The sequence below is a fragment of the Protopterus annectens genome, chromosome 5.part0 (assembly GCF_019279795.1).
Source record: "Protopterus annectens isolate FY-2018-M chromosome 5.part0, PAN1.0, whole genome shotgun sequence".
Classification (NCBI taxonomy): domain Eukaryota; kingdom Metazoa; phylum Chordata; order Ceratodontiformes; family Protopteridae; genus Protopterus; species Protopterus annectens.
The window spans coordinates 1,125,782,759-1,125,796,223 of NC_056735.1; the positions used below are offsets into that span (position 1 = coordinate 1,125,782,759).

The 13,465-nt window shown below is 46.6% G+C and overlaps 1 protein-coding gene across 2 annotated transcripts in view; it reads left to right on the forward strand.

Moving 5' to 3' along the window:
- Positions 1–13,465, forward strand: part of EIF5B (eukaryotic translation initiation factor 5B) — a 3,606,765-nt gene that overhangs the window by 277,092 nt on the left and 3,316,208 nt on the right. The gene's annotated exons all lie outside the window — the stretch shown is intronic.

Below are 13,465 nucleotides of genomic sequence, written 5' to 3' on the forward strand. Positions count from 1 at the left end.
TAAATAGTTTAAAAGTTAGGGCCTTGTTGGCTTCTTCATGTGTGTGGGCCTTTAGCCCTGTTTACTTTTATTAATCCTTATAATAGTCCAGCTTTTTTTCCTGTGGGCCTCTAGCTCTATATTTGTAATCTATATTACATTGTTATCGATAGTGCCCGGATTGGGCTTAGTTTGTGAATCTTTTCAGTCAGTAAGGATTTTACTAATTTACCTTTTTGCAGTTTACTGTTTGTGTTCTTTAGATATGTCAGATGATATGGTGAAATCGCATCTTAAATCGTGATTCAAAAAATGCCCAGATTGTGGGCAGAAAATGTCCGTCACCGACTGATGCATTCAATGTGTCTACTGTCTGGGGCTAAATAGCTGCAAGACACCTGTAGCATTTGCCACTCCTTTTCTCCAAGAGTCCTCTTGGAGAGAAGGAGGAAACCTTTATAGACAGGGGATTGCTACAGCAATTATTTTCTGAAGTGTTAAGTAGCCATGAGGGTACTAGTACAGCCTCCAAATCCTCAAAATCCAAATCTTCAGATAGTCACGAAAAAGGCAAAGCTTTCAGAAGGGTCATCTGTTCCAGTCATTGGAACTGAGTGTACCTTTGATTCGGAGCCAGCTGTGTTTTGGAGCCAGTCTCTGAAGTTCCTTCACCTCTGCTCCAGTCAGCACCTTCGGTGCATTCAGCGAAGTCCTCCATCAGCCTTTCAGATTGGGACATGGATCGGCTAGTGCAGAAGCTTTTACAGGCACCAGGACTTGCCAAATTATCGGCCCCGACCAGCTTGTCTGTACCGAAGACCATGGAACCGGATTTATCTACTCCTCCCATCCATACTGGACTCTTTGAGCAGAAGGAAATTGAACCGATGGTGGTTGAACCCTTGGAGCCGATACCCGCACCGGTGCTATCTGCCCCATCTACTTGGATGCCCTCGGCGCCGACTGAGGACTCTAGGAGCAGACGCTCTCCCGTCGGGTCCGTGGAGGATAGCCGAACCGATTTGTCGGTGCCGACTTTCTAAGCTTCGGCTCGGAGGAGCTCGGCTCATACCTCGGAGCCCAGGGTTTCGTTGGAGGACGATCTGACGGTACTCTCGGGTCCGTCCACTCCTCGTTGGAGCCATGGTGCCTTCAATGCTATGAGAGTTTTGTTTCCAAAGACAAACGTCTGCATCGGTTCAGCTTTCCCACTCCCCTCAAGCTCCTGTCTGCTTCATCAACTGGTCCCTCTAAGCGTAGAGACCCCGAGCCTCAAGTACCCCAAAGGGCGTCTCCTACTCTTCTGACACTTCCCCAGATCCCCCCATTGAGGAGGTGCCCAAGAAGAGATTGTGCAAGAGGAGGCACTTAGACTCCCCACAGGAGTCCTTGACATCTGACAGACTTGGATGAGTCAGAAGGGTCCCCTCTCCCCATTTGAGGATATCGCCTTTGCAGAGATACTAGAGATACCTAGTCAGAGGGGCAATTTGCAGTCCAAGGCCCCTACTGAGGATGAGTCCATGCTCTTGAAGGCTTTTGGGTTTCAACCTTCCACTTTTTGGGTGTCTCCGCCTTATGACGAGCTCATGGAACTGATTTCTTGTAAGGCGTGGGAGTCACCAGAGCCCATGGAAGGTGTTCCTCGTAAACCCAACAAAATTGTCTGCCCCAGTGGACAAGCCATTTTTGACTAAGGAAGTGCCTGTTTATGCCATGGTGGTAGCTGCAGCCACCAAAAAGGAAGTATCTGGGACACCCACCTCTATCCGTCCCCCTAACAGCGATTCTAGGGTCATGGCTAGATATGGGAAGCGCATGTTTAGTTCAGCGACTTTTTTTCTCTGCGATCACTGAACTGCTTAATCCATTGTACGAGACTACAGTGAGATCTCCTGAAAGAGCTAGGAGATGCTTTCCAGGGTACGGTAGCTGCAGAGGTTGCCGACAGTCAACTCCCAGCTTACTACTCTAAACTCAGTGATAAATTCGTCCATGCATCTCATGTCCTATGCAGCTGATGGTTCGAGTAGAGCCTCTAGTTTGGGCATTGCTCTTCGAAGACAAGCCTGGATGCATCTCTGTTCCTTTGCGGAACCCTTTAAGTCTTCCTTTATTAATATCCCACTCGATGGCTCATCACGGTTAGTGTCCAAAGTAAAGGAAACTTTAACCAGGTATGAGCAGGAAGGCAAGACCTTATCTGCTGTTGGAGTCCATTTTTCGACCCCTACTCGGCCCTACCCCAAGGGCCCTAGGGGAGGGAAAATGTTGCGAAAAGCACAGGCAGCCTTTCAGGGCACACGTAGAGAAACACCCTCTAGAGGAAGAGGAGGGGGTTATAACGGAAGACTATGCCCCCGCGGCAGAGGGGGTCCGCAGCAACAGGGTGAACGGGGTCAGTTCTTCTGTCAGCCCTACCAGTGCTGCTGAAAGGAGGCCCAACTGTTAGGCTTTGGAGGCAGTCTGGGGTCGCTTGTCTTTGTACTCAGAAGCCTGGCTAAACATAACATCAGATACTTGCGTACAAAGCATTTCCAGAGTTTATTTCATTCCATTCTCTTCACCTCCCATTCCTGTAAAGAGAATCCCAGATGTCCTTCAAGGATGCATCTGCAGTCCTTACAAATGGGTTGTCCTGTCGTCGGGCAGCCCTTCGGTCGGCCGGATTCCAAAGTCTGGGTCTGGCCTCGGCTGGTGTCGCACTTCACCCGACGTCATAGCTGCAGTTCTTCGGGTATAAAGGCATCAGCAGACGCCATTTTCCTCAGTCTTTCTTGCCGCGTGGCGCCTGAAGCAGAAGCTGTTCGCAAGTGCCGGTCGGTCAGAACCAGAGATTACTACTACCGAATACTTCTACTACTACCGAAGACTTCTAAAAAGCTAAGTACCCCGTTGGGGACTCTTTCTTGCCTCAGCCGATGTCAGAAAAAGTGAATAACTGTTTAAATTGTGGGAAACAAATACCTCATAAAGATTTCCACTCTTACTGCTTACCTTGCTTAGGCCCAGACCACGACGTAGCAGCTTGTCTTGCCTGTGCTTCTTTCAACCGACGAACGCTTAGACGTCGGTCTGAATTTGCTGAAGAGTTTTTCGGCTCCGCTTTTGCTTACATTATGCTGTTGGATACTCCGACTACGCAAATTTCTAAAAACGCAAGGAAAAGGACTGACACTCGCGGTCAGTGGTTTCGGCCGAAACCGCGGTTAAGCCAACCGCGAGTGTCTCTGTTTCAGCTGAAACAGAGTCCACGGTTCCTCCTTCGGCCGAAAGCTTGCCACTTACCGAGGCCTCTTCCAGCTTGGCTGAATCTGCTACTGAAATCCCACCTGCTCCTGCAGGTTCCCAGGATTTATCAGATACTATCCCTTTGAATATTTCTACCCCTGCACGTGGAGCTGCTAGGCCTCCTGCATCCATGTCGAATAAGGCCTTTGCCAGGGCTAAAGCAGCAAAAACTACCAAAACTGTGCCTGCTAAGACCCCCTCTCACAGGCCCAGCTCTAGTTCTCAAATGCTTAGTCTAGCAGAGGATCTCATTTCTTTGATCCGGGGATCTCAGCCTCATCCAGACAGGGCCTCTCACCCACCTCCAGAGAAGAGCACTAGAGTAGAGCCCCCTGAGCCAGTTTCTTCAGATGGCTCCTCTGATGAATCAGATATTTCAGACCCTCCAGAGGCCCCTTTTTCTCCTTATGAGGACTCTAATGCAGAAGAGTCCATTCCTTCTGCCTCTCCGCCTGAGGAATTTTCTTTTGGGGAAACCTTGCATGCTACGAGGGAACAATTTCAATGGCAGGGCCAGGATTTTTCAGACTCTAGGAAAAGGCTTAGAACCTTTTTGCATTTGCCACTGCATGCCTTTAGCCATTCCTCCAGTACTTACTGTTGTGGATGATGCTTTTAATGATGCTTGTACTGCTCCTGACTCTCTTCCTCCGGCCCCTGCTAAGCCCGATAGGTACTACAGGGTTCCGGACACACATTATCATTTGTATAAGGCCCCTTTTGCAGATCCCGAAACTATATCCCAGGGACCCAAGGCTGTAGCAGCTACCTCTACCAAAAAACCCCTCCCCTCTGAAAGGGAATCCAGGGCCTTAGAGAGATGGGGTAAAAAAGTTTACACTTCTGCTACTCTCTCAGCTAGGGCCTTGAACTGTCAATTCCACATGATCCAGTATCAGGAATTTGTTAGACCAGTTAACTAAAAAGCTGTCCTCAGATGAACCATTAGACAAAAAATCTGTTCAGGAAATGGTACGTAACATTCAGCAGGTCAGTAATCATTCCTTAAAATGCGGCTATGATGCACTGGAGGCTTCCTTTAGATCAGCCATGACTGGCACAGTGATCAGAAGACATGCATGGTTAAAAGAGCAGGCCTTACCAGACCATGTCAAATCAAAGCTACTAGATGCTCCCATGGACAAGATCAATTTGTTTGGCTTTCCTGCACAACAGGTGCTGAAGAAGATGGAAGAGAAAGCAAAATCTGTCCAGACAGTCAAAGATTTCTTACAGGTCCAACCTCCAAGGTTTAGCAGGAATTGGCCCTCCAAGAATTGGTCCTTTCCAGACACCTCCAGAGCTCAGAGAGGCAGGAATAGGCGCTCAAGAGGCAGAGGTCAATCCAGAGGTGCCTACAGGGGACATCAGTGGCAGGCTAACAACCAGTGAGGTACAGCCACAGATACCGCCACCACCACTACTACAGGATAATCACAGTGACTTGGCTCTGGCACCGCCTACCAGGGAACAACTAGAAGCACCCTTAGGCGGGAAGCTAGCCTTATTTTCAGTAAACTGGCATTACATCACAGGAGACAAGTGGATTTTGCAGACAATAGACCAAGGTTACAGGTTTCACTTCCATACTCTACCAAGGAAGAGAGGAATGCCAAACCTACCTCCAAATCAAAAGGCAGAAGCTCTAAAACAAATAACCCACTTACTAAGGATGAGAGCTGTAGAAAAAGTACCATCTATCGAGCAAGGCCAAGGATTTTACTCCAGGCTCTTCCTGGTACCAAGAAAAGAAAACCAATGGAGACCTATTCTCGACCTGTCCGCTTTAAACACATACCTCATTGTCCCAAAATTCAAAATGCTGCCCCTACAGCAGCTTCTTCCCATGTTGGGCAAGGAGTCTTGGCTGGTAACTCTAGATCTCAAGGAGGCATACCTGCACGTCCCCATACAACCAAATTGCAGAAGATACCTCAGATTTCTTGCAGGATCAGAGCATTATCAGTTCTCAGCATTGCCCTTTGGCTTATCTACTGCGCCCAGAGTGTTCAAGAAATGCCTGGTATCAGTAATTGCTCATTGCAGGCTTCAGGGAATCCAAATCTACCCTTACCTGGACGACTGCCTGTTACAAGCGGGCAACAAAAACAAGCTAGCAGAAGACTTAAAGGGTCATTTATCTACTGCAAGCCCTGGGATACACAGTCAATACAAAAAAGTCAAGGCTGATACCATCCCAAAGGATAACCTTTTTGGGTGCAGAGCTGGACACATCAAAACAAATGGCATTCCTAACAGTAGAAAAACAGGAGCAACTCCCTCTCTACTTCTTGGCATTAACAAAGCAGAACCGGCTAACAGCAAGAAAAGTCCTGCAAGCCTTGGGTTTCATGGCATCCTGCATAATATTGGTTCCACATGCCAGACTGCATATGAGAAAGTTACAGTGGTACCCAAGGAATTTATGGTCTCAGCACAAGCACAGCCTAGAAACCCAAATTCCAATAATCCCATGCCTGAAGCAAGAATTCCAATGGTGGGCTCAGGCCTGTCAATCAAACAAAGGACTGCCCTTCCACAGCACTCAACCAAGCCAGACCATCACAACGGATGCCTCAGACCTCGGTTGGGGGGCCCACATGCTGGGCAAGTGCATACAAGGCTTATGGACTCAAGACCAGCTGCACCTACACATAAATCAAAAAGAAATGCTGGCAGTAAAACTGGCAATTCAGACATTCAGACCATTTCTTCGACAAGGTCAACTGTTGATAAGGACAGACAACACCACAGTTATGTGGTACATCAACAAACAGGGAGGCACACATTCGTACCCTCTATGCCGAATGGCAATGGACCTCTGGAATGTGGCCCTGGGCTTCAACATTCAGTTACAAGCAATTTTTGTACCAGGAAAAGAAAACATTCTAGCAGACTTACTAAGCAGAACTACCACGGATGCCCACGAATGGATGCTGCATCCGGACATCTTCAAAACCATTACAAGAAAATGGGGACTACCAGAAATAGACTTATTTGCATCCCCACGCAATCACCAACTGAAGAAATTCTGCACAAGGACGTACCACCCACTTGCTTGGAAAGTGGACTCCCTATCTTTCAGTTGGAAAAACCTGACAGCATATGCATTCCCACCACTTCCTTTGATGCACAAGGTGCTATTGAAGATCAAAGATGATCGTCCAAGGATCATCCTGATAGCTCCAGACTGGCCAAGACAGCATTGGTACCCATTACTGAGGAGCATGTCTCGGGAACAAATATGGCCTCTACCCCTAGTTCCCTTACTGTTAACACAGAACAACTACAACACCCTGCATCCAAACCTGAAAACACTGCAGCTGACTGCCTGGAACATTGCATAAGACCAAATAACCCAAATTTATCCCAAAGGGTTAAAGACATTATCTTGGAGGCTCGCAGACCCTCAACAAGGAAAAATTATTCAGCAAAATGGAAAAGATATCACATTTGGAGTACTGCAAAAGGAGAAAATGTGTCACTGGTAAACATAGCTAACATCCTAGAATACTTGGCAGAGCTCTTCCACAACGGCCTGTCCTATTCTTCCATTAAGATTCATGCATCAGCTATTTCAGCAGAATACAACTTGGATCCTCCAGTCTTCTCACATCCTCTGCTCAGGCAGTTTCTGAGAGGAATTAAAAATGTAAAACCACCTAGGAAGCCACCATTGCCAGCATGGGACTTGAACTTTGTGCTAGAAAAAGTTGACACTCCCTCCTTTCGAACCAGCAGCAACAGCAGAATTACAATACTTATCATGGAAAACTGCTTTCCTGCTTGCAATCACTTCAGCAAGAAGGGTATCTGAGCTACAGGCATTAATGGCAGTACAGCCCTTCCTGATCTTCCATCAAGATAGTGTCCATGAGAACAAATCCTACTTTTATGCCAAAGGTGGTCTCCAGAGTATCCATAAATCAGGCTGTCCACCTACCTACATTCTTCCCCAAACCACAGAACAGGGGAGAAAGACTGCTGCATACCTTGGATGTACATAGACAATTACACTACTACCTGGACAGGACCAAGGGCAATAGAAAAACTGACCAGCTACTGGTAGCATATGCAACAGGAATGGAAGGAAAAGCATTTTCAAAACAGACAATCTCTAAGTGGATAGGAAATTGCATTAGATTTTGTTACTCCTACCATGGGAAGAAAACTCCAGAAAACATCAGGCCTCACTCTACAAGGGCTACAGCCACTACCACAGCTTTTCTACGAGGAGTGGCTACCAAAGACATTTTAGAGGCTGCTACTTGGAGCTCCGTGCATACATTTGCCAAGCATTATAATTTACCTTTATACTCCAGATCCCGAGCAGGTTTTGCCACTGCTGTTTTGCAAGGGATCTTAACTACACCATAATCTTATTTCTCCTCCTCCCCCAGTTTGGCTATGGTATTCTACCCATTTGTAAGGACTGCAGATGCATCCTTGAAGGACATAGTACAGTTTTGTACCTACCATAAATGTAGATGTCCGATAGGCATGTATCTGCAGTCAGGATTACCCACCCTCCTTCCCCTCTGTGGTACTCCTAGGGTATTTGCCCATCTTGTAGCTAGCTGGGGGAATCTATTATGGTGTATTTGTATATATGTACATACATGCTTATTTTTGTTTGTTTCTACTATTTGGAACCATTTGCATTTATCCAAATTTAGCCTTCCTAGAGGGCACCTGGCATCGGGGGCAAGAAACACTGAGGAAAATGGCGTCGGCTGATGCCTTTATACCTGAAGAACTGCAGCTATGACGTCGGGTGAAGTGCGACACCAGCCGAGGCCAGACCCAGACTTTGGAATCCGGCCGACCGAAGGGCTGCCTGATGACAGGACAACCCATTTGTAAGGACTGCAGATGCATGCCTATCGGACATCTACATTTATGGTAGGTACAAAACTGTACTTTCCACCCAGTCTCAGGGAACAAGCAATCTTAGAGGTCCCCAGATTGCTAGAAAGTCATCCAATCAGTCCCAGCAGACCAAGTTGGATTCGGAACTTACTTTTCTTTTTGGTACCAAAGAAAACAGGGGACTTGGAGACTTATCTTGGACCTCAGCAGACTCCTCCAGTTCGTAAAGAAGTTCCGAATGGTCATGCTTCAGTCCATTCTTCCCTTTGTAGGGAAAGGCGATTGGATGTGCTTCATAGATCTCAAGGACACGTACTATCACATAAAGATGAACAGACGCTCCAGAGATCATCTGCGCTTCTGGCTGGGAGCCAATCATTACCAGTTTCGAGCCCTGCCCTTTGGTCCCACCACAACCCCCAGAGTGTTCACCAAATGCATGGCAGTGGTCACGGCTCACCTGAGATATCTAGGATTCCAGGTGTTTCCATACCTAGACTATTGGCTGCTAACCGCTGCCACCAGGCATCAGTTGACTCAGGCAACACAATACACTCTGCCATCATTTGGGCATTACAGTCAACTTCGAAAAGTCTACTTTATCGCCATAGCAGCATACTGTTTTTATAGGAGCAGAATTAGATATCTCAACTACCACTAAATCTCCTTTCGAAAGTCTCTCTTCTCGCCAAAACGCCAGCTTACTGGTGTTAAAGAACAGAGGTATTGAAAGTACTAGGTTTGATGGCGGCAGCAATCCTGGCTATACCACTCGCAAGGATGCATTTGCGAATTCAATGGCTCCTATTCGCTCAGTGGTCTTACCAGAGACTACTGCTGATGCGCCGCATGATTCTCCTCACGGATTCTTGCAGGGGAGACCTTCGGTGGTGGTTGACATCTCATGTCACAATCGGAAGACCCTTTGCCCCCCCCCCAATAGCCACTGTGACCACGGACGCTCCCCTGATAGGTTAGGGGGGCATTTTCAGGGAAAGACTGCCCAAGGCTCATGGACAGATCAAGAATCTCATCTGCACATCAATGTTCTAGAGTTGAGAACAGTACTTCTGGCATTGCAGTACTTTCAGAACTCTTCCTCTGGGAACTATTGCAATTCAGAAGGACAACATGTCCGTAGTCTAGTTCTTGAACAAACAAGGCGGAACTAAATCTTACCCCCTTTGTCTAGAAGCCCTCGGGGTCTGGCAATGGGCTGTGTCATCCCAGCGTTTTCTATTAGCAATGCACATCCCGTGGAAATCCAACGTGATAGCGGACAAGCTAAGCATGGAGATATTGCTCCCTTATGGGTGGTCTCTCAAACAGGTTGCGGTGTTGATTTTCCGCAAATGGGGCCAGCCTTGCTGCGACCTTTTGGCCAGCCACATCAATTCAAAATGCAGAAGCTACTTTGCCCTAATATACTACCTCCCGGTCATCCCCTGAGAGATGCACTTCTACACAATTGGCCCCCGGGTCTCCTTTATGCATTTCCACCTTTCCCATTAATACCCAGATTTTTACAGAAAGCAAAATCGCTGGGAAGGACTGTTATACTCATAGCCCCCTACTGGCCTCTACAAATTTGGTTTCCATTTCTCCACCATCACCTGCTGGAAGGTCCATGGATCCTGAACGCAGTTCCGAACCTTCTGACGCACCCGTCAGGGGACCTTCATCCTTCACTGCAGTCCCTGAAACTGACTGCTTGGCTAATCCACTTCCCCTAATTGCCAGGCTTCATTCAATTTCAGAAGATACAAGACCAATTCTCTTGTCTTCTCACAAACCATCTACCAGGAAATTATATGGCAGTAAATGGAAAAGGTTCTCAATTTGGGCCAACACGCAGAACATTGACCCTTTCCGAGCTCTGGTATCTTCTATTTTAGAATTTTTTACAAAAATTTTTAAGGAAGGAGCAGCAGCTGCTACAGTTCGACTTCAGTTAGCTGCCATCTCATATTTTCACCTTGGTATTGGTGGCTCAAATGTTATGGGCCATAAATTATCTAAAAGCTTCCTTAAAGGCGTTCTTCATATGAGATCTCAGATTAAAATTCCCTGTTCTCCCTGGAATTTAAACCTTATGCTGTCTCATATTATTCTTCCTCCTTTTGAACCAGCATCTTCTTGTGATATAAAATTTTTATCCTGGAAAACAATATTTCTTGCGGCCATTACGTCTGCTTGCAGTGTCAGAACTTCAAGCATTATCTATCAGACCATCCTACACGATTTTCCATGCTGATAGAGTATCTCTCGGAACAAATCCCTCATTTTTACCTAAAGTCTGTTCTGTGTCAAATATCAATCGGGTCATTTAACTTACCAGTCTTTTTCCCCAAACACTCTAGCAAATTGGAATACATGCACAAACTTGATGTTCACAGACAACTCAGATTTTATCTTGACAGAACTAAGGTTATTAGAAAATCAGGCCAACTTTTTGTATCCTTCTCAGAAGCAAGAAAAGGCAATCCAGTGGCTAAAACAACCTTATCTAATTGGTTATCAGATTGTATATCCTTTGTTTATGAAAATGCGAGTATGCCTTTAACACACAAACCAAAAGCTCATTCTACCAGAGCAGTCTTTACGTCTTCTGCTTTTCAAGCTAAATTGCCCCTTGACAATATTTGCTCTGCAGCCACTTTGTCTAAGCCTCATACCTTTATCACACATTACAAAATAGATAAAGCTTCAAGGGACAGGTATTCCTTTGGTTCTACATTACTGAAGAACATACTGCCATTGAGCCACCCACGGTTGAGGGTGCTAGGGATGGTACCCATCAGTGAGAATAAAGGGTGAGATTTAACAACTTCACATATAGAAGTTACGTACTTACCATAACATTCCATGCGAGGAGTTTATCTCGCCTTTATTCTCACGTCCCTCCCTCCTTCCCCCTCCTGGCTGACTGTTGACTTGCAGGCTAGTACCATCCTGGTTATTCTGTATTTCTTCTTCCCCCTTGGGAAGTGTTCTTCATAGATATATGTAGAAGGGTATGTATATGTTTGTGTATAATATATATATATATATATATATATATATATATATATATATATATATATATACTGTTCGCAGCAAACAAGATCTGAGGTAATTCCAGCAGTGCATTGTGGGATAAGGGGCTTGGTTTCCAGCTACTAGCAAACCTTGAGCTTTGCTATCGGCTGTGTCAGAGCTGAGGATCGGCTCTGAACCCATCAGTGAGAATAAAGGCGAGAGAAACAACTCACATGGAACGTTATGTTAAGTACATAACTTCTATTTCTTTCCTGCTTCCCCTGAGCCAGTGTAGCCTAGGCCTCAGGGAACCAGACCCCCCCCCCCCCAGACAACAGCCACAGGGAATGCAGAGATCTAAGTAGTGGACTACCTCCGCTTCAAAACCAGGGAGTTCTAAGCCACCTCCTTATGGTAAGAACTCACAATGACTCGCGCCCCCCACCCCCTCTCTCTTACCACCTTCACTTACCCTAAGAGGAAACTCTCTCCTTTCATGCAAGCACTTGGGCCACCATTACCAGTGACCACTGGGTTCTGAACATAATGTCTCAGGGATACATATTTTCCTTCCACACCCTTCCAACCCTAAAAGGGTTCCCAGATCTATCTGCAAACCAATGGACAGAGGCTCAAAAGCAAATTCTTTCCCTGCTTTCTATGAGGGCAGTAGAGCATGCTCCTGCAGAACAGATGGGCCAAGGTTTCTACTAGACTTTTTCTGGTGCCCAGAAAAGAGGGCACCTGGCTCCTCATCCTTTATCAATTCTAGACCACCCTCCTGTTTATCCCAAAATGCTCACTCCAGCAGCTGCTGCATGTGCTCTCCAAGGACACCTGGCTAGCCACCCTAGAGGCCTACTTCCACATTCGTATCAGGGAATCATGCAGGAAATATCTCTGTTCCAAGGCAGGATCTCAGCACTTTCAGTTTTATGCGCTTCCCTTTGGCTTATGTACTGCTCCTAGAGTTTTCACAAAATGTTTGGCTTTGGGCATTGCCTTTTGCAGGCAAAGGAATATCCAGTTTTACTCATAGTTTAGACTGCCTTATTTAGGCAGACAGCCAGGAAAAGCTGCACAAGTATATGGCCTTTGTAAAGACACTACTAACCTCCCTAGGGTACACTATCAACAAAAAGAAATCCAAACAGGTGCCCACCCAAAGTATTATCTTCCTGGGAGCAAGCTTAGATGCAGCATCCCAGATGGCATTCCTTACAGCAGAAAAACAAATTTTCCTGACAGCTTACTTCTCTCAACTAGCCACCAGGCCCCAATTATCAGCAAGGAAGATCCTGCAAGCTCTAGGGTTCGTGGCATCTTGCATACTACTCATTCCATATGCTAGACTGCATATGAGTAAACTTTAGTGGTACCTAAAAAGCTTTTGGTGTCAACTCTCTCAAGACCTGAAAACTCTTCTAATTCCTTTCCTCAGAAAAGATTTTCTGTGGTGGGCACCAACATGCTTTCACAAAGTGACTGCCTTTTTCACCAGACCCTCAGCACAGATGCATCAAACTATGCTTGGGGTGCACACCTGGATAGCAGGTGCATACTGGGCCAATGGAGGCTGCAGCAAATCCCTTTGCACATCAGCCAAAAAGATGGCTGTCCAGCACGCCTTGATAGCTTTCAAACCCCTTCTCTCTCCAGGGGCTCTCCTGATCAAAACCGACAACACCACTGTGAATGTGGTACATCAACAAGCAGGGAGGGACTCGCTCCTACCCTCTATATAGGGTGGTTATGACCCTTTGGCGCACAGTCTCTGCCATGCAACTGCACCTGTTGGCAAATTTCCTACCAGGCTCTCTCAACTCTCTGGCAGACCAATTAAGCAGAAATCTTTTGTACCCACACGAGTGGAAGCTCAACAGAAAAACGTTCACTCTAATAACTCAGAAATGGGGCACCCTGAAGGTAGACCTCTCTGCCTCCCACACCAACCATCATGTCAGCAAATTTTGCACCAGGGAGCGTCACTGCATGGCTTGGGAAAGTGGATGCCCTGTCTTTCCCCTTGGTCAATCTATGTCTATGCCTTTTGTCTACTCCTCACCCCCAGGGTACTGCTCAAAATAAAGGAGGAAAGGCCAAGGGCCATTCATATAGCTCCACAATGGCCTTGCCAGCAGTGGTACCCCTTGTTGTGCAGCCTGCCCCCCCCCCCACACTGCTACCATGGCATCTTCCTCAGATTCCAAACCTACTGACACAACAGGGAAGGGGAATTCTTGCATCCCCAATTGCAGACACTCATTTTGGCAGCTTGGCTTATTCCCTAACCCCGAACCAATCTGCC